Below are 22,357 nucleotides of genomic sequence, written 5' to 3' on the forward strand. Positions count from 1 at the left end.
GCAACGCAAAACGCATGCAAAAACGCATGGTTTTGTGACGCATGCGTCCATTTTTGGCTTGCTTTTGGACGCAAAAAAAATGCAACTTGCTGCGTCCTCTGCGCCCTGACGCTTGCGCCAAAAATGACGCATGCATCACAAAACGCAAGACAACGCATGTCCACGCGCCCCCATGTTAAATATAGGGGCGCATGACGCATTCGTCCCCGCAGCTGCGCTCGAGGCAACGCTAATATGAACGTAGCCTTAATAGTATAGTACATACTAGCCTTATTTCATGCCTTTGTAATGTTGGGGTGTGTAAAAACCCAACTAATGTCACCACATGGATCTGTAAATTAGGAAATTCTTCTTATTTTGTGACACCAGGATGTGACCCCTAAAATGCAAAGCCATTATTTTTAGCTATTCATGGACTGAAGCCATTATTGTACCCTGAAAACAGGTAAGACCGGGCTAGATCAGCACAAACCAGTGATAATTTGTGTACAAGTAAGAATTAATATGATATATGGACACCGTACTCAGATTATTTCTCCATGGGCATCAGGCGTGTGTGACGGGGAATAATTAATCTGCATAGAAAAAGCTGCTTTTTTACAGTAACAGAAAAAGCTATGTTTCAAAAATCTCATGCATATGCTTCTTTATTTTTTTTTCCCTAACTGAATTGAAAAACTGCTGTGTTTTTTAAATTTGCAACATGTCACAGTTAGTGTTTTTCCACTATATTGTGTCTTTATTACTTTGGTACATGGTCGCCATAGTGGTACCTCCACATCATTACTTTGTTCCCTTGGCTACAGCTATAACACATGTGCCCATAGTACTGTGTATTTAGTCAACTCTGACTACAGCTATAGTGCACATAGCCATATGATATCTTTATTAGTGATAAGGTCGCCATAGTGGTATCTCCACACTCCAGGCTTTTTGTCACCTATGACTAAAGCTATAATGCACATGACCATATTTTGTCTTTATTAGTAAGTGACATGGTCACCATAGTGGTGTTTCCACATTTTTGGCATTACTTCACCACTTACTACAGCTTAAGGCTACTTTCACATTTCTGTCGGTACGGGCCCGTTGCAATGCGTCGGGCCGATGTACTGACGGACGTTGTGAAATTACTGCGCGACGTGGGCAGCGGATGCAATTTTTCAAGGTATCCACTGCCCATTCTGCAGTCCGGGGTTATATTGAACGTTTTTTGTGCGTCACGTCCGCCAAAACACGACAGATCCGTCACACGATGGACGCGACGTGTGGCCATCCGTCGCTAATACAAGTCTATGGGCAAAAAACGCATCCTGCGAGCACATTTGCAGGATCCAGTTTTGGCCCAAACCGACGGATTGCGACGGAGGACAAAAGACGGAAGTGTGAAAGTAGCCTTAAGCATGTCTGCATTAGTATTCTAGTCGTCACATTATGGCTTTTTGACAATACTGACTACAGCTATAATGCACATGACTGTACTATGACTTTATTAGTTGGTAATATGATCACCATAGTGGTACCTCCACATCTGTGTTTTTTTTGTCACTAGGGCTATAATTCACAAGGCCGTATTATATTTTTATTAGTAGGTAGCAGTGCTAACATAGTGGTATCTCCACATCCATGGCTTTCTATCACCTCTGAATACAGCTATAATACTTGAAAAGAAAATGTATACTTTTTGGAGAATCTGTTCACGGTACTGTCTCTAAACATAGGACGTAACCTCTCTTTACTCTTATAGAAGTTAGAATCATAAGGGGTGTCCTGGAAGAATACTGAGGGTGTCATTTGTCACACCACAGCCTATTAAACCAAGCTTCAAAAAGTGGGCAGATGGTCATTGTAACCAGCAGAGGGAAAGCTGACACCAGCGGGTAGATGTTTATAGCTTGGGAAGGGGGTAATACCCATGGAGCTTCCCAAGCTATTAATATCAGCTCACAGTTGTATAATTAGCCTTTACTGGCTATTAAAATGGGTGACTCCAAGAAAAAAAAATGGCAAAGGGTTCCCCTATAATTAATAGCCAGCAAAGGCTATGCAGACAGCTGCGGGCTGATATTAATAGCCTAGGAAGGGGCCATGGATACTGCCCCCCCTCCCAGGCTATAAACATCAGCTCTCAGCCGCCCTAGTAAAGACGCATTTCTAAGATGTACTAAATTTCTCCATCGTCTCATTGGGGGACACAGGACTGTGGGTGTATGCTACTGCCGCCAGGAGGCTGACACTAAATAGGTATAAAAAAAAAAAAGTTAGCTCCTCCTCCATAGTATACACCTTGCCACTGGCCCTGACAGCTCCAGTTTATGCTTAGTGTCCGTAAGAGGCACATCTCTGGGTTTTCCCAGATGCTTTTTTCTCTGAAGATAAGACAGGGGCGACGGACCCTTTTGAAGGGGTCCGATCTCCCCAAACCAACAACGGGCGAGCACGTGGAGTGTCGCCTCCACGTATCCTCTCCCGCGACGTGGGATTTTTTTGCCGGACTAAGAACCTGACCACCCTGAGGTAACGGAACCCTAGGTTGTACAGGCATTCATTCCTTGTCCGTGCAGCCTCCACTTCATCACCAGTGCACGACTACGGTGTTTAAAGGAGGCAGACGGTCCCTCTCGCCTTCTGAAGGGTGTAAGGAGTTAGGGTTCCTGCACCGTCTTTTAATATTTATATATGTATATATATATTTATATGTGGATTTTTTATGTCTAACCTTATGCGCTGTCAGAGGGCTGCACAGGGGGGGGCTCCTGCTTCATCGCGCGTTCTGCTGGCGACTATATCCGGCGCTGTGCTGGTTTCCATCGTTTTTTCCCCACAAGCAAACTTCAGCAGAGGCATGGGCGGAAGTCCCGCCCCTTTTTTTTAGGCGGTTTCCTATTCGCTGAGGCATTATGGATCTTGTAGTCTGAGCATGGGCGGAAGTCCCGCCCCTTTTTCGGCGGCTTCCTGTTTTCTTTGTACAGCCTGTGGCATTATGGGTCTTGTAGTCTGGGGGAAGTCCCGCCTCCATGGCGACGGTTTACTTCCGGTTTCGAGCACCCAGCTTTCCCGGGAGAGCAGGGGAAAGAGTAAAATCTAGATCTCTGCTTCGGCCTAAACCGGGTCCATGTGCGGTAACTCCTCCCACTTTTTTCAGGCATCCGCCCTGTGAATTAGTTTATATGTGTGGTTTGCACAGGAGACATGGTTCAGTGTTTGAGAGCATATGGGGACACAGGACTGGGGTAAGTGCTACTTCCCTCAGCCTGACAACAGTATTTGTTCTAGACCTAGTAGCTCATAAGGAGATACGGAGCATAGCAGCAGCAGCAATAGAGTCATGTCTAGAAAGACTAAGACTCACTCAGTTCTGTATACCTCATGCATTACCTGTCAGTCTACTTTTCCGCATGCGCAAAGGAACCATTTCTGTGAGGCTTGTGATTCCGAGCGCGTGCAGGAGCCCCCGTCTGCTACCCTGTCTGCTTCCCCGCCGGCTATCCTGCCGGGTGGGCCTGTACCTGGGTCGGCAGTGTCTCCCCCTGAGTGGGTCATATCATTAACGCAGTCTATGGCGTCTCTAACAAAGGCGGTTGAGTCCCTTCAAGCCCCTGTCAGGGACATTCATCCGCTTGTTTTGGAAAGATCCTCCGATTTTCAGGATCCTCCGGCCTGCAGGGGCCGTACTCCCTCTAGGCAGACACAGGGGAAACGATCCCACACAGCGTCTCCCGGTCCGTCAGGTGCATCAGCATCTTTGAATCCTGTCTCTCGATCTCCCTCTCCTGCGGAATTGAGTGAGCACGGTTTGGACTATGACTCAGAGGGGTCTTTTGATTTAGAAGCTCCTGGTTATCAGGAATCTGTTGACAGTCTCCATTGAGGCCGTTAACCAGACCTTGGGAGTAGAGGATGTGGCCACCTTACCTTCTGGTCATAAGGTGTCCTTTAAGAAATTCAAGCAACCTCATAAGGTGTTTTCTACTCATCCTGAGTTTGAGGATTTAGTCCAACGTCACATGGAGCGACCGGATAAACGTTTCTTAGGCCAGAAGGCCCTAGGTGCAAGGTATCCGTTCGCTCCAGAGCTTTGTAAAAAGTGGGCAGAATCCCCTTCAGTGGATCCTCCCGAATCCCATTTGGCCTCTAGTACGTTGCTGTCTCTTCCTAATGGATCGTCTATTAAGGATCCGACTGATCGGCTCCTAGAGAGTCTAGCTCGGTCTCTGTTTGAGGCTTCAGGGTCAGCCCTTGCACCGTCTTTTGCGGCCACATGGGTTGCCAAAGCTATGATAGCTTGGTCAGAGTCTGTAACTAAGGCTCTTCAGGATAAGGGTTTTCCTGTAGAGGTGATAGAGATGTCAAATCAGATATCTTTAGCAGGAAATTATCTGATTTATGCATCCTTGGATGCGGCAAATTGTTCAGCATTGGCTGCGGCAAATGCTATTGCTATCAGAAGGGCCCTATGGCTAAGAAATTGGCGGGCGGACTCTACTTCAATGAAGTCCCTTACATCCCTTCCTTATCAAGGTGTCCGTCTTTTTGGCGAAAAATTGGATCAGCTTATATCTGATACCACGGGAGGTAAAAGTAATTTCCTTCCTCAACAAAAGGTTAAGCAACCTTTTCGTCGCCAATTTCAAGCAAGATTTAAATCCTTTCGTAACTCCCGGTGGTCTGCGGCACCAAGCGCAGGTCCCCCAAGTCGGCCTGTCCAAGACCGGGAGCACCAGGTCTCCTATAGGGCCAATCCATTGGCAAGAATGCGGTATCAACCGTCAAGATCTAGGGGATCTAGATATCCTCGATCTTCGGCTAAATGACTGGAGGCAGCCTCTCGTCGCTTCCAACAGAGTAGGCGGTCGCCTACTACTGTTCCATCAGTCCTGGCTGTCAGTTGTTCACGACAGATGGGTAAGAGACCTGGTGGTTTCAGGGTACAAAATAGAGTTTTCCTGTCTCCCTCCAGGCCGGTTTTTTCCGTCCAGTCTTCCCAGTTCAAAAACCCGTCTAAGAGCTTTATTCAGAGCAGTCGAGTCTCTTCAGTCCAACGGGGTCATTGTCCCTGTTCCAAAGGAAGAAAGGTTCAAGGGGTTTTATTCAAATCTGTTTACGGTTCCCAAAAAGAATGGGACCGTGAGACCCATTCTGGACCTAAAGTGTCTAAACAAATTCATCAGCACTCGTCGCTTCCGTATGGAATCTCTCCGCTCGGTCATTGCGGCTATGTAAAGGGGAGAATTCCTGGCTTCCATAGATATTCAAGACGCCTATCTGCACGTTCCTATTTCCATAGGCGAGCGACACTTCCAATTCACTGCATTACCTTTCGGGCTCGCCACTGCTCCCAGGGTGTTCACGAAGGTGATGGCAACAGTGGTGTCAATCCTGCACTCTCGAGGCATAGTCATTCTGCCTTACTTAGACGATCTCTTAGTCAAAGGACCAACTTTGCAGGCATGCAGGGACAACGTCAACATCTCTTTGGACACCCTAGCTCGTCTAGGGTGGCTGGTCAATTTAAAGAAGTCATCTCTAGTACCATCTCGGAAGATCTCTTTTTTAGGGATGATCTTCGACACCTCTCGGGGGCTAACTATTTTACCCCAGGACAAGGTGCTTTATCTCCGGCAGGAGGTAAAAATTCTTCGGCAGCCAAGTTTCCATTCAATCCGGTTCTGCATGAAGGTCTTGGGCAGGATGGTAGCAGCTATAGAAGCGGTTCCATTCGCCCAATTCCATCTTCGTCCACTCCAACAGGCACTTCTGTCAGCCTGGGACAGGAGTCCTTTGTCTCTCAACCTCAGGTGTCGTCTGGCTCCTGGGGTCAGGCAATCCCTGATATGGTGGATGAAGAGTTCCTCCCTACTTCAGGGGAAAGCCTTTCCTCCAGTTCATTGGCTGGTAGTCACTACAGACACCAGCCTTCTCGGTTGGGGAGCAGTGTTTCTCCAGCACACGGCTCAGGGTCGTTGGTCCCCAAGGGAATCAACCCTTCCAATCAATCTGTTGGAAATAAGGGCAATTTGGCTGGCTTTGCAGCACTTTCACCATCTTCTGGCGGGTCGCCCGGTGCGGATCCAATTGGACAATGCCACGGCCGTGGCCTACGTAAATCATCAGGGGGGCACTCGCAGCAGATCAGCCATGTGCGAGGTAGGACAAGTCCTCCACTGGGCCGAGAACAATCACTCTGTGATCTCGGCAGTTTACATCCCGGGCAAGGAGAACTGGGCAGCGGACTTTCTGAGCCGACAGGGGCTTGCGCCCGGGGAATGGTCTCTTCACCCCGATGTTTTTCGGCAGATATGTCTACGCTGGGGAATCCCGGACGTGGATCTAATGGCCACCGGGTCGAATACCAAAGTACCCAGGTTCGTTGCTCGGTTTCGAGATCCAGGAGCAATTGCTGTAGACGCACTAGTCCTATCTTGGAACCAATTTCGTCTTCCATATCTGTTTCCCCCTCTGGCGCTGCTTCCAAAGGTCGTCAGGAAGATCAAGTTAGAGGGAGTTCCGACAATTCTAGTCGCCCCAGATTGGCCTCGGAGGTCATGGTACGCAGACCTAGTTCAGCTGATCGTCGGGGTTCCTTGGCAGCTACCAATGCAGCCAGATCTTCTGTCGCAGGGGCCGATATTCCACCAGAACTTCGAGGCCCTGCGTTTGACGGCTTGGCCGTTGAATCTTGGATTCTGACACAGGCCGGTTTTTCTCAGAAAGTAGCCTCAACTATGGTTAATGCTCGAAAGGCAGCTTCAGCACGCATTTACCACCACACCTGGAAAGTCTTTCTCTCATGGTGCAGGAAGAAGGGTCTTCCTCCTCTTCGGTTTTCCATTCGTAATGTCCTAGCTTTTCTCCAATCTGGTCTAGACTCAGGTCTCGCTCCAAGTACCCTTAGGAGGCAAATATCCGCCTTATCGGTTCTTTTCCAGCGCAGGATCGCTACCAATCTGCAAGTAAAAACTTTTTTGCAGGGAGTCTCTCATATAGTCCCTCCTTACAAAGCTCCGATAGAAGCTTGGGACCTTAATTTGGTCTTGAGTGTTCTTCAGGAACCTCCATTTGAGCCCCTCCAAGATATTCCTTTAAGGTACCTTTCTTGGAAGGTTTTGTTTCTGGTAGCTATAACATCCATTAGGCGGGTATCGGAGTTAGCGGCCTTGTCCTGTCAGGCGCCGTTTCTACAATTTCATCAGGATAAGGTGGTGCTGAGACCAGCACCTTCCTTTTTGCCAAAAGTAGTCTCCTCATTCCACATTAATGAGGACATTGTCTTGCCTTCTTTTTGTCCTGCGCCTACACACCGGGTGGAAAAAGCTCTCCATACTCTAGATTTGGTGAGGGCTCTGAGAAGATACGTTTCTCGGACCGCTTCTTTTCGAAAGACGGATGTTCTGTTCGTTCTTCCTGCGGGTCATAAAAAGGGACTCGCAGCCTCTAGATCGACCTTGGCCAGATGGATAAGAACCACTATTCAGGAGGCCTACCGTATCAAGGGTGCAGCCATCCCGGCTGGGATCAGGGCACACTCTACTCGGGCGGTAGGGGCTTCCTGGGCGCTTCGGCACCAAGCTTCAGCAGAGCAGGTTTGCAAAGCGACCACTTGGTCCAGCCTGCACACTTTCTCTAAACATTATAATATCCACACTCAGGCCTCTGCTGATGCAAGTTTGGGAAGGAAAATTCTTCAGGCTGCGGTATCACACCTATAGGCGGTAAGTGCCTAGGGGTTTTCTTCCAGTGAGTCTTCTTCCCACCCTGGGACTGCTTTGGGACATCCCACAGTCCTGTGTCCCCCAATGAGACGATGGAGAAACAGGGATTTTTGTGTTACTCACCGTAAAATCCTTTTCTCCGAGTCGTTCATTGGGGGACACAGCTCCCTCCCTATTCATTTTATTTGTCTCTGGAGTTGTTCAGACTATAGTATTATTCTAGACATGTTGTCTTTGCTCTAATGCTGTTTTGTTTTCTCTATCTCCTACTGCTTGTGCACCAAACTGGAGCTGTCAGGGCCAGTGGCAAGGTGTATACTATGGAGGAGGAGCTAACTTTTTTTTTTTTTATACCTACTTAGTGTCAGCCTCCTGGCGGCAGTAGCATACACCCACAGTCCTGTGTCCCCCAATGAACGACTCGGAGAAAAGGATTTTACGGTGAGTAACACAAAAATCCCTGTTTTGGCACTTAGCCTCGCTCTTTCCACTGTAGCGGTGGCAAGTGGGGTAATAGTTGGGGTGGTTGATATCACCGTGAGATAACATCAAGCCCCGAGGTTAATAATGGAGAGGCGTCAATAAGACTCCCCCATTACTAACCCCATAATCACGTTGTTTAAAAACACAGACACAAAGAATAAAGTCCTTTAATTGAAATTTAATTTAATTGAAAAAATGACAGTCCTTTTAATATTCTTAATTAAACCATACTTATAAACTCGCCTACTTCCACCGAAGCGCTCGATCTCCTGTAATAAAACTAAAATAAAAAACCAACCATATTCAATACCTGTCCATTGTTGTGTCCCACGCTGTAATCCATGTCTGGGGGAGAAATAGTTTTCAACCAGGACGGTGCCAAGATGCGACTGTCCAGGCTGAGAACCACTGGGGAATGAACAGTTGCGAGTGCAGCCTCAGTGACCGGTGGTGATGTCACTGAGACTGCGTTCCAGCCGGGCTGAACTGCGGTGACCTCGGTGAGATCACCGCTAGCACCGTTTGAAAGTCGCACTTTTTTTTTTTTTATAGTAAAGCTTAAAATTTTAATGCGTTTGATCCTTGTATGCTCTAAAGAATCCATATTTCAGAAAGTGTTTGACCTATTTGATTGACAGTATAATATTTTGAGGACTAGTCACCCTGTGTGATGAGTGGTGGCAGCTAGTGATGCACGAGTGTGCTCGTTACATGAGATTTCCGAGCATGCTCGGGTGTTCTCTGAGTATCTTGGGAGTGCTCGTAGATTGTGTTTGAGTCCCCGTAGCTGCATGATTTGAGGTTGTATAAATCATAAATGAATCCTTCTCAGTCTCAAGAATTGGCCTTTGGGGATCCCTCTTTTTAGGGGAATTGGATGGTGACTGTGCCAATTCAAGAGACTGTTAGTACTGGTTGGGTTCCTATATATACTTGTTGTTAAACCTCCCTTTTGTTCCTTTTTACGGTAATTTTTACATCTAGGAACGCTATTTCCTCCTTATGGATCTCTGAGATGAACCTGAGGCCTACACTGTTGAAGTTTAACTCTTTTATAAGTAGATCGAACTGTTCTTTTGTGCCTGTCCAGACTACAAAAACATCGTCTATAAAACGATACCAAATGGTCACAAATTCATGCCACCACTTACGACTTTCCCCAAACACGCTAGTTTCCGTAGCCACGGGTCAGGTTGGTGGCATTTTAAGAGTTAAAATAAAAACCATATTTTATGGGATTTATTTATGATTTATACTATTGATACAAACCCCCGACTTACTATTAAAATTTCAAAAACTTTAATGATTTGAGGTTGCTAGACAGCCTGAGTACATGTGGGGATTCCCTAACAGGCAATCCATGCATGTATTTATGCTGTCTAGCAGCCGCAAATCATGCAGCTGCGGTGACAAACAATCTACGAGCACGTCCAAGATACTCGGAGAACACCCGAGCATGCTCGGAAATCTCAAGTAACGAGCACACTCGCTCACACTAGTGCCACCGTGTTGTATCCATCTTATAGACACTTTACAGCTTTTAGTAGAGGTTGAGTGAGCAGAGATAATTAGCCCATACAGAAGCACCCCATGTCACGTGCTGAGAAGTGTGTATGTGACAATACTCGTTACCGTATTATGTCTTCATTAGAACGACATAAATGTGGAGATACCACAATGGAGCCATATTGTCTACTGCCACCTCTGACTACAGCCATAATGCAATTGGCCATATTATGTTTTTATTAATGGGTAATATAGTGCATTTATTTATATAGTTCCATCACTATCGCTTTACAGTCATCACTGTCCCCATTAGGGCTCCCAATGGCAAACACAGGGAGAACATACAAACTTCTTACAGGTGTCCTTGGTGGGATTTGAGCCCTGGACCCCAGCACTGCAAAGCAACAGTGCTTACCACTGAGGCACTTTGCTGCTTTTATGTCACCTATAAATACAGCTATAATGCACATGGTCGTATTATGTCTTTACTACTTGGTAACATGGTCGCCATAGTGGTATCTACACATCACAGCATTCTGTCATTTTATCATACAAACATAGGCATTATAGGGGTAGTCAGTCTTTATCAATAAGTAATATGGTCGCCATAGTGTTATCATAATCCTTTGAAAACAAGGTCCTCTCCCCCTCTATTACTAGTTTGTCACTGTTAGCTTGTTCACTGTAATTAATAGATGAATTATATGTATGGAAACGCTCTTCACACGTACAGCACCATGGAATTACTGGTGCTTTCAAAGCTAATCAAAGGGGTAGTCCCATCTCCTAGATCCTATCCCAATATGTATTGGGTGTAATAATAATATTAGCAAATACCTCCAATCGGGGCTGGCTCCAGGTTTTCATGGGCACCACGCGAAAGAGTCTCAGTGGGCCCCTTTAATACATACACATTCATGATGCACAGATACAGCAGATAAATATGCCAAAGATTTCACTTCTTAGATTACTTGAGTGATATCTATTGTAAATTCTACAATACCATACAATAGGGGGGATTCAGGTGATAGAGAGTCCACAGGTTTCAGCACCTGTAGTACTAGAGGTAATCGGGATATTGATAAATGTATCCCACCAGTAGAAACTGTCCTCAGCAGTGTACTGTTTAAACAGTCAATTTTCTCTTATATAGTCCTCCATAGAGTATTATGGGCACCACATACTCATCCATACAGTATTATGGGCCCCACATAGTCCTCCATACAGTATTGTGGGCACCACATACTCATCCATACAGCATTATGGGCACCACATACTCATCCATACAGTATTATGGGCACCACATAGTCCTCCATACAGTATTATGGGCCCAACATATTCCTCCGTACAGTATTATGGGCACCACATACTCATCCATACAGTATTATGGGCACCACATAGTCCTCCATACAGTATTATGGGCACCACATACTCATCCATACAGTATTATGGGCACCACATAATCGTCCATACAGTATTATGGGCACCACATAGTCCTCCATACAGTATTATGGGCCCAACATATTCCTCCGTACAGTATTATGGGCACCACATACTCAACCATACAGTATTATGGGCACCACATAGTCCTCCATACAGTATTATGGGCACCACATAGTCCTCCATACACTATAATGGGCACCACATAGTCCTCAATACAGTATAATGGACCCCATATATTACTCATACAGTATTATGTGCCCCATATAATGCTCCATACAGTATATATGTATAGCGGAATATGTTGCCACTATAGAAATAAAAATTCTTATAAATTATTACAAATTAAAAAAATATATTTTTATTTTAGTAGTGTTTTTTCTTGAATTGACGTGATGCATTGAGTAAAATGTGAACTGAAATCTAGCGTAAAATATCACTCCAGTTCATACGAAGGAGCAGGATAGTGCAGTAGTCAGCTGTCGGAATGCACCACAGCTTCACCCTGTCAATCATGTCATTGCCTAACTCCCAAGAACTAAGTAGGACCATTGGCTTCAATTAACCTATCCCAAAAAATTAAGCTCCGTAATACAGAGATGCATGAGTTTGTGGGGGGTGTAGAAACTCAAAATCTTCATCAAAGCTTTTTGTTAATTTTGACCATTTTGCACCAATATGAATTGGCTCTGTCAAAATGGGCAGGGCTGGGATGGGATGTGGCCACGCTCCCCATCAAATTAATCGGAAATGACGGTGTTTTGCATGACGGAAATGTAATTTCAGTCCCTGACTGGAGTAGCATTTCTGGCACGGTACATGGAGGTGCATGCCACAGAGGAGATGCACCAAATTCATTAAGTAGCACGTGTTTTTTAACTAATTCAGCACTGTATACTCCAGCAAGACTGGCATTGTGCGAGTGTGTGCTAAGCCAGTGTTGATGAATCGGCCCCATTGTTTTTGCTGTTTGTTACCTTTTTCCCTTGTGTTACCAGTTTAACACTCTCATAGACTAAGGAAAAGTAAAAAAAAAAAAAAAAAAATTAATTGCAAAAAGAAAGCCCCAGAAAAACTTGATTTCAAGGAATATGACCATCAAGAATTTTCGATGTAGAGGTAAAAGAATAATGCATCAAATTATATGAAGCCCATTACAAGATGCTAATCCCATGAGACCAACCCGCTACAGGCCCCACAGGACAAGCGTAACATCTGATTACAACTGTTTTCAGGTTGATGGATCTGTTGAAATGAAGAAAGAATTGGCCAAGAGCTGGCTGGTGGCACATTGAGCAAACACAAGTATTGCATCTGGACATTCGTTATCTCATCTTCTGTTGTAACCAAATTGACTTCTCCTTCTGTAGACTTCATATTCCCACCAGGAAATGCCACTTGGAGCTCCAAGCCTTGGAGAGAAGGCAAGTGCACCCTCCATCTTCTGCCCCATAAACCTATTCTGGGAATGACACTTGCTGGTTTCCTGCAGATACCATGCCAGTGACCACCCAGCCGGGATATTACCCCCCGGAGTACATGTCTCCCACTGGAGAGTGGAGCACTAACCTCTGTGACTGCTGTGAGGACTGTGGCATCTGTAAGTAAACATTTTTGGGTATTCTTCTGTATAAAAATTGTGTGTTCCTGCCAGGACATGTCTTGGGCCCATTTATCTAGCCGAGGCCAAAAAAGTGTTCTTTTGTCCAGTGTTCAAGTTATAGGCGCCAACATAACTTTTTTTTTCAAGGCTATAGAAAAGCACAGCAGACACTTTCCACTTTCCTATGAGGGGCACTTTTTTTTTTTTTTTTTACAAATTTAATTGACAAAATGTGCAACTAATGGTTGTTGGCGATATATTGTGAAGATTTCTCAGTGTATGCCTCCAGGATTGGAATGCTTAAAGGGACTCTGTCACCTGAATTTGGCGGGACTGGTTTTGGGTCATATGGGCGGAGTTTTCGGGTGTTTGATTCACCCTTTCCTTACCCGCTGGCTGCATGCTGGCTGCAATATTGGATTAAGGTTCATTCTCTGTCCTCCATAGTACACGCCTGCGCAAGGCAAGATTGCCTTGTGCAGGCGTGTACTATGGAGGACAGAGAATGAACTTCAATCCAATATTGCAGCCAGCATGCAGCCAGCGGGTAAGGAAAGGGTGAATCAAACACCCGAAAACTCCGCCCATATGACCCAAAACCAGTCCCGCCAAATTCAGGTGACAGGTTCCCTTTAAATGGAATATGCCAGCTGGTTTTGGTATACAATCTGACATCAGCATGATATAGGGGCAGAGAGACTGATTCCAGTGATGTATCACTTACTGGATTGCTTGGTACAGTTTTGAATGCCTGTTTTTTCTGCTGTACTTGTAGAAATGGTCAGAATACTGTATAACCCTGCCCACTCCCCTGATTGTCAGCTTCCTGTGTACTCTGTGCATGGTCAGGAAGCTGCCAATCAGTGGTGGAGCGGAGTTACACAGATTAGATGGACTCGCTTGCATGTGATGCCTAGTCCAGCAATGATGATCTCCTGCTGATAAAACACTGATTGTATTGAAACTACAGAAAGATGCTGTGCAAGTGTCATATCATTGTAATCAGGACCTCTGTCCCTACAATGTGCTGCTCTTAGTATAAATAAAAAAAACCTCCAGACATATTTAATTTAAAACTTTAGTATATTTGGCATTTATGTGTAGTGGGTACATGGATTACAGTAGCACCCTGGCTGAGTTTCATGATACGCCACTGGTATAAAGCCTTGGCATACAGCAATATTGGTGACATTGCTGGATGATTCAGTTCTATGGCACTGTTATTGTACTGTCCAAAATTTAAACACAGTCTTTCAACTGTATGGTACGTTCCCACCATGAACATATGGTGAGATTTTGATGTTGCAGATTTTCTGCACCATTTCTGAACCCATTAAGTAAAATAGGTTACTTGTATTTTTTCAAAAATCTGCAGCATAAAAAAACTCACCAAAAACTCAGTGTGCAAAAAGTCCACTGCTTTTTACATTAGAAATATTGTCCATAAGGTTTTCTTTTAAAATTTACAGCTTGTGAATTTATTGTCACGGGTTTACCATGACAGAGAGGAGCCAGAAGACCGCAGTGTCTGATTTCTCATATTCCTCCTACACTGACTAGAAGCACTTCACCTGCATATTAAACTATGTAAATTTCTTTTAAGCAGTGCAGAGGTTAATTTGCTCAGTTTAGAGCTCCTGGAGCTAAGGCTCAGCTGTGCACTGTTAGCCACTCCCATCTCCTATATAATCTGGACCCTGGCTAGCACTCATTGTCAGAGCGAGCGTATGCTGCATAGCAGGAGGTTGTTATTGGATATTAACATCAGTATCAACAGTCACAGATAAATCCAACAAACGCCTTCTCAGATAACAACCACAAACCTCCAGCCATGCAACATAATCTATCCTCTGACAATGAGTGCTAGCCAGGACCCAGATTATATAGGATACTAGATGGAGGCCCGAGCTATCGCATCGGGGGGGTGGTGACATGCCGATGGGGGCATGCTGCAAAGCCTGCCGCCATCGACACCACCCTACCGATGCGATAGCATCGGGCCTCCATCATAGTATACAGTATTTCCTCCTGTCCTCTCACCGTCTCCGCAATTCTCTGCTCCTTGCACCTCCGCACTCGGGAGCCCCGAGATCACCAGTGCGGAGAGCAGCATCTCCAGGATCCATCTGCCATGCCTGCTCTCATCCATGTGAGCGGTGATCAGCACTCTGTCCCACCAACATGGCCACCGCTGCTAGGACTGTCGGCGGGAGTAGTTGAGGGGAGACAGGGGCTACGGAGAGGAGCAAGGTGAGACGGGGTGCGACGGAGAGGAGCTGGAGGAGCGAGGGGAGAAGGGGAGTGACTGACAGAAGAGAGGGGAGACGGGGAGCGATGGACAGAAGAGAGGGGAGACGGGGAGCGACGGACAGAAGAGAGGGGAGACTGGGAGCGACGAACAGAAGAGAGGGGAGACTGGGAGCGACAGACAGAAGAGAGGGGAGACGGAGCGAGGAACAGAAGAGAGGGGAGACTGGGAGCGAGGGACAGAAGAGAGGGGGGATGGGGAGCGACGGACAGAAGAGAGGGGAGACGGGGGAGCGAGGGACAAAAGAGAGGGGAGACGGGGAGCGAGGGACAGAAGAGAGGGGAGACGGGGAGTGAGGGACAGAAGAGAGGGGAGAAGGGGAGCGACGGACAGAAGAGGGGAGACGGGGAGCGACGAACAGAAGAGAGGGGAGACTGGAAGCGATGGACAGAAGAGAGGGGAGACTGGAAGCGATGGACAGAAGAGAGGGGAGACTGGGAGCGATGGACAGAAGAGAGGGGAGACTGGGAGCGATGGAAAGAAGAGAGGGGAGACGGGGAGTGAGGGACAGAAGAGAGGGGAGAAGGGGAGCGACGGACAGAAGAGGGGAGACGGGGAGCGACGAACAGAAGAGAGGGGAGACTGGAAGCGATGGACAGAAGAGAGGGGAGACTGGAAGCGATGGACAGAAGAGAGGGGAGACTGGGAGCGATGGACAGAAGAGAGGGGAGACTGGGAGCGATGGAAAGAAGAGAGGGGAGACTGGGAGCGACGGACAGAAGAGAGGGGAGACTGGAAGCGATGGACAGAAGAGAGGGGAGACTGGAAGCGATGGACAGAAGAGAGGGGAGACTGGGAGCGACGGACAGAAGAGAGGGGAGACTGGGAGCGATGGAAAGAAGAGAGGGGAGACTGGGAGCGACGGACAGAAGAGAGGGGAGACTGGGAGCAATGGACAGAAGAGAGGGGAGACGGGGAGCAACGGACAGATTGTTACCACAAGCGGGTGCTATATTGGAATACCCATCACTTGGGCATTCCAATATGGCGGTCGGCGTACTTCCGGTGCGGCGCGGTGGATTGTGGGATTCGAGGACGTCCAGACGGAAGTGGATGACAGACAATTTAAGGTAAGTGTATGTATATATATATATATATATATATATATATATATATATATATATATATATAGATGGGAGTGGCTAACAGTGCACAGCTGAGAGCCTTAAGGCAGGAAAGCTTCCAGGAGCTCTCAACTAAACAGATTAACCTCTGCACTCCTAAAAGAAACCTGCACCATTTAATATGAAGGTGAGGTGCTTCTAATCACTGCAGGAGTAGGAGAAATTATACGCTGTGGTCTTCTGGCTCCTCTCTGTCGCGGTAAGCCAGTGACATTTATGCTGCAGATGTTACTGCATTATTTTCAATATGAGATCACAACAGTGTGATATTTATGGAAGTTCGCAGCGGAAATACCCCAAAGAAACATTCCATTACATAGAGAACTGTGCACTACTGTTGTATTTCATTTCTGAGATGTGACTGTTTTTTTGTGAAAGTGACAAAAATACTTTAGACAGCTATCTGTTCCTGCAATTACAGGTCTCTGTGGGCTATGCTTCCCAGCATGCTTCGGGTGCTATGTAGCTAACAAATATGGGGAAAACTGCCTTTTGCCCTGTGTTCCAGGAGGAATGACTGCCATGCGCACACATATGCGATTAACTTATGGCATCAGAGTAAGTATTCAGACTGTTACTGGAGTGTGCGGGCACAATCTATACTACACACACACACCCACACACACAAACAGTTGTGCTCATAAGTTTACACACCCCGGCAGAATGTTTGCTTTCTTGGCCTTTTTTTCAGAGAATATGAATGACTAGATGGTAGCCCGATTCTAACGCACTGCAAAGCCAAGTAGCATATAACACAGCCCACGTAGCATATAGCACAGCCACGTAGCATATAGCACAGCCACGTACTATATAGCACAGCCCACATAGTAAATAACACAGTCACGTAGTATATTGCCCAGCCACGTAGTATATAGCAGACACGTAGTATATTACCAAGACACGTAGTATATTGCCCAGCTATGTAGTATATTGCCCAGCCACGTAGTATATTGCCTAGCCACGTAGTATATTGCCCAGCCACGTAGTATATAGCACAGACACGTAATATATTGCACAGCCACATAGTATATAGCACAGAGACATAGTATATAGCACTGCCCATGCAGTATATAACACAGGCCACGTAGTATAGAGCACAGCAATGTAGTATATTGCCCAGTCACGTAATATATACCACAGCCACGTAGTATATAGCACAGAGATGTAGTATATAACACAGCCCATGCAGTATCTAACACAGCCCACATAGTATATAGCAATGTGGGCACCATATCCCTGTTAAAAAAAAAATTAAAATAAAAAAGTTATATACTCACCCTCCGTCGGCCCCCCGGATCCAGGCGAGGCGTTTACCGATGCTCCTTGTGACGCTCCGGTCCCAAGAGTGCATTGCGGTCCCGCGAGATGATGATGTGCGGTCTCGCGAGACCGCTACGTCATCATCTCGCGAGACCGGAATGCATGGACCGGTCACCGGAGCGTCGCGAGGAGCGGGAAAGGCCTGGGCTGGATCCGGGGGGCCGACAGAAGGTGAGTATATAATGATTTTTTATTTTTTTTAACATTAGATCCTCTTACTATTGATGCTGCTTAATAATAGCAGCGTTAACGGAGTGCGTCACACCGCGGCATAACGCAGTCCGTTAACCCTGTGTGAGCACTGACTGGAGGGGAGTAATGAGCAGGCACTGACTGCAGGGGAGGAGTGAGCGGCCATTTTGCTGCCGGACTGTGCCCGTCGCTGATTGGTCGTGGCCGTTTTGCCACGACCAATCAGCGACTTGGGATCTCCGTGACAGACAGACGGAAGTGACCCTTAGACTATTATATAGTAGATAACACCAAAACTTTTTCTCCACTCATGGTTAGTGGTTGGGTGAAGCCAGTTATTGTCAAACTACTGTGGTTTCTCTTTTTAAATCATAATGACAACCCAAAACATCTAAATGACCCTGCTGTGATTTTTTTCTATATTGTCCTGTGGTCCATGCAGAAAATCGCTCATCTGCACTAGTACATAGACTACAAATGCTAAACGACAACTGCGTAGGACAATAACTGGCTATAAGAAGCATTCCTATTGCCTTTCAGGGTACGGTATGCAATGATAGCCTCTTGATGTGTTTCTGTGGATGGTGTGAGACGTGCAGAATGGCCCGGGAAGTTAAACGTTTGCAGAGTTGAGCTGCCAGGTAGGCGACAATCTCGGCTTTTTTATTGAATGTCTCTGTGCAAATTGATCTTCTACCTAAAAAATACGCCTCCAAAGGGTTGTAATGGTTGTAATCAGCAACCTCATAAGTGTGAGGGTGACTATGTATTTAGATAGAACACATGTTCCTTTATAAGAAATGCAGTTCACTTCTTTAAGAAAATAGAAGGTAAAACATGGATCCGTTTCTTGACTTTTATGTTTTAGTATTATGAAAATAGTTTTCCTAATTAGAAAATAGTGGTCATTAAATCACTGCAAATGTCACTCTCATCACTTGCCAGGACTACATACGGCCATATTGGAATATATCTTACCAATAAAATAATGGTTTCTGGGATATAAGGTTCCTACAATCTGCAGAAAGTGAGCTCGGCACTTGGTGGGCTTGGTGCTATGCTCCCTCTCCTGTACTTCTTGATACAGTACTGCAATCTTCCATGATGCTTGTAACTCCCGTGGCTGAGCCTTTGTTGATAAGCTGTTGCATAACTTAATAATTTTACTCGTCAGATGAGCAAAAGTAGGAAATGAAAAATAGTTCTATGGATAAAAGCTTTGTTGTACTTTATACAAAAGTAGATCCAACCCACAAAGAAAACCATTATGGAGGATCTTTCAACGTATCAACTGAAAATGATCAAATTCACTCCATGCAAGTGTATGGAAGCGAGTCTGCGCCCTCTGACCGGGAGTATGTATAACAAAAATGGAAAGACTCTTGGCTGGCTACAGAAAGCGTTTACAAGCAATGATACTTTCAAAAAGGGGTGCTACTAGGTACTAACCATGCAGGTTGCCCAAACTTTTACGTCAACCCATTTGCCTTTTTGTAATTTTTTAAAATGTAAAAGATGATAATATACACACTGCTAGATATCACTGAATGAAATATTCCAGTTGTAAATCTTTATGCATTACATAGTGGAATGTGTTGAGAACAATAAAACCTAAAAATGATCAACGTAAATCACAACTAATATCCCATGGAGGTACAGGCAGACCCAACTTCAGTGGAAATGCCTCAAGACAAGGAAATGATGCTGTTTGCTGTGTCCATTCCTGTCCTGGCCGCACCTTCTACTGTATGTGGTCACATGGGGCCGCTCATTTACTGTGATGAATATGCGGCTCCACCCCTATGGGAGGTGGAGCCGCATATTCATGACTGTAATCGGCGGCCCCACGTGACCGCTCATACAGTGGAAGGTGCGGCCAGGACAGGAAGCAGCGCCAGCGAGGGAGCCGGGTGAGTATTTTAAGAACAGCGGGCGGGCGCACAGGGAGTGGGAGGGGGGTGGGGACATGGACCTTTATTTTAAACACGAGAAACAAAGAAAAAAAAAAGGATTTATCATATCTTCTTTACAGCAAACGTTGCTGCAGACAAGATATGAATCGCAGCTTCAGCACCAGTGGGGGGGGGGCAGCGCTTACTGTAGCGCGGTCTCCTGCATGGCACACGGACTGCACACGGACGTGTGCGGTACGTGTTTTACACGGACCCATTGACTTTAATGGGTCCGTGTAATCCATGCGCTCCGACAAACACTGACATGTCTCAGTGTTTGGCACACGGAGACACGGTCCGCAAAAAATCAATGACATCTGCACAGATGCATTGATTTGAATGTGTCTACGTGTGTCAGTGGCTCCGGTATGTGAGGAAACTGTCACCTCACGTACCGGAGCCACTGACGTGTGAAACCGGCCTAACCTTGTCCCAGGTCCCGAAAAATTAAACAGTATGGGTCAAAAGACAAAAAGGAAGATTTTCTTTACAAATTTCTGAGTGTTTTTGTTCACTATTTTAAAAAAAACAAAAAAAAACTCTACATGTTTGGTATCTGCATACTCTTACTGACCTGGGGAATCATATTGCCAGGTCAGTTTTACAATATATTTAACATGGTAAATAAAAACAAAAAACAATTGTGGAATTGCACTTTTTTTTTTGCAATTTCACCAAGCTTGGAATTTTTTTTTCCTGTTCTCCAGTACACTATGTGGCAGAATGAATGGTGGTGTTCAAAATTACAACTCATCCTGCAAAAAAGTAAGCCCTCATAGGGGTACATGGATGGAGAAATAAAAAAGTTATGGCTCTTGGAAGAAGGGGAGGAAAAAAACAAAAAATGGAAAATCGCTGGTGGGTGAAGGGGTTAAACAATCCTAAAAAGTCCTATACTGTTATGCACGCTCCTCTGACTTACCTGGTTCCCACAGATTAGGAGACAGTAAGGCCGGAGTCACACTACAGCGAGATACGGCTGAGTCTCGCAGGTTAAAACCAAGTACTGGCATCGGTACTCTGGAGCGGAGCGTGCGGCTCCATGTATTGCTGTGCCGCTGCGCGCTCCGCTCCGGAGAGCCGGTGCCAGAGCTTGGTTTTGACCTGCGAGACTCGGCCGTATCTCGCTGTGTGTGATCCCGGCCTAGCGTGGCTAATCACGTGGTCGCCTCCCCGCGTTCACTCTACTCCCTGCACATGTGCTGTTTTCCAAACCTGACGGCCAGGGAAGTAATCATTACCCATGTGACTGCTGCCGCCGGACGCCCTGGTGGTCACTGCTCAGGGTTACCACCACCATTGATCCAGGGGTCTAGAAATGTAGAGCAGGGGTATACGTAATAGCTATTGTCTGCACAATGTCACGCTGCCCTTCTTACTTTTCTGCATTTTTCATAGGTTGCTGCTATATAAGATGACATCAGAGAGAGGATCCTGCCAAGTCTCCACCAACATGTAAAATGTCATCACTGAGAGCTGCGCTGTTGTTAAGGGCGTCATTTATTTGTATCATATACAAAGTGATCACTATATAACACTATGCCAATTACCATTACTGAGAACAATAGAAGACTGAAAAACCCACCGGATCTGAAGATCTACCGCAGTGATGTTATGTGCATCAACTATGTAATAAAGAAGGTGATGAATAACAAAGATTTCCAATATAATAATGAATAACAAAGCGACGAGATACAGGGGGCGGAATAAAGGGCCGGAATGGGACATCAACAGAACGCGCAGGCGGCCTATGGGTGACATGCGTCTAGTAGTGCTGAGCGGGCTCGGATAAGGCGTTGTGGGAGCGGAGTGTCATCGGCGTGCTCTAATACTATGTCCGAGTCCCCGCGGCTGCAGGTCTCAGCTGTCTGACAGTCGCACCACATGCGGGTACCTGTTCGTTGGGCAATGTTAGGCCTGTTTGTATAGTATTCGAGCACCCTCCGATAACGCCTTATCTGAGCACGCTCACTCATCGCTAGAAGGAGAATGTGCAGTGCACGCTGAGGGCGGTAGTTCTGGAGGCCATGCTGAGACCAGGGATGTCACGCGTACAGCGTGCTCCAGGTTATTCCCACTTTCTACATATATGACCCTCCATAGTTCCCGTCACGGCGCCCTGTGTGCTAACAAATCCACTTGAGCACTGTCCCAGGCTGGTGCTGGTGTTTCCATAGCTCATACATATCCGCACAGGAGCGTATGCCGCGGCACCCTCTCCGGTATGGCGCCCGCTGTTATACCGCCTCCTACATGAATGACGGGCGGATAAAGGCCGAGCGCAGGGGCTTGTAGGCCGCCATTGCCCCACACCCGCCGACAGTGGATCACTGAAATCTCACACGCAGCTTATTTTTCCCCTGCACATTTTAACCCTCACATCTCCAGCAGGTCAGTGCTTTCAGTGTGTTTTCAAATGAGTTAGGCCCCTTTCACACATCAGTTTCTGGCCGTCAGTCACAATCCGTTGGATCGACGCATCCGTCTCAGATTGTGAAAAACTGATGCGACCGATTTCATTTTTCCACGGATCCGACTAGCGGATCTGGCTAATTGGATCGGAGCATGCCCAGTTTAAAAAAACGGAATCTGTCACCCATAGGCTTCCATTCTAACAAACGATGGATCCGTCGCTGTCCGTTTTTTCGACGTACACAAAAAACGTTACTTTGTCCGTTGTCTCCGGCCGCCGGGCAATTTTCGACGGACGATGGATG

At 46.3% G+C, this 22,357-nt stretch overlaps 1 long non-coding RNA gene across 1 annotated transcript; it reads left to right on the forward strand.

The window, feature by feature from the left end:
• Positions 1 to 12,305: 12,305 nt before the first annotated feature.
• Positions 12,306 to 21,296, forward strand: LOC138669964 (uncharacterized). The gene is made up of 4 exons (XR_011319273.1): positions 12,306 to 12,741; positions 16,598 to 16,734; positions 18,229 to 18,329; positions 21,039 to 21,296. It is a non-coding gene; the product is annotated as an uncharacterized lncRNA (long non-coding RNA).
• Positions 21,297 to 22,357: the final 1,061 nt, after the last annotated feature.

This window comes from Ranitomeya imitator, chromosome 3, assembly GCF_032444005.1.
Source record: "Ranitomeya imitator isolate aRanImi1 chromosome 3, aRanImi1.pri, whole genome shotgun sequence".
In the NCBI taxonomy this organism is placed as follows: domain Eukaryota; kingdom Metazoa; phylum Chordata; class Amphibia; order Anura; family Dendrobatidae; genus Ranitomeya; species Ranitomeya imitator.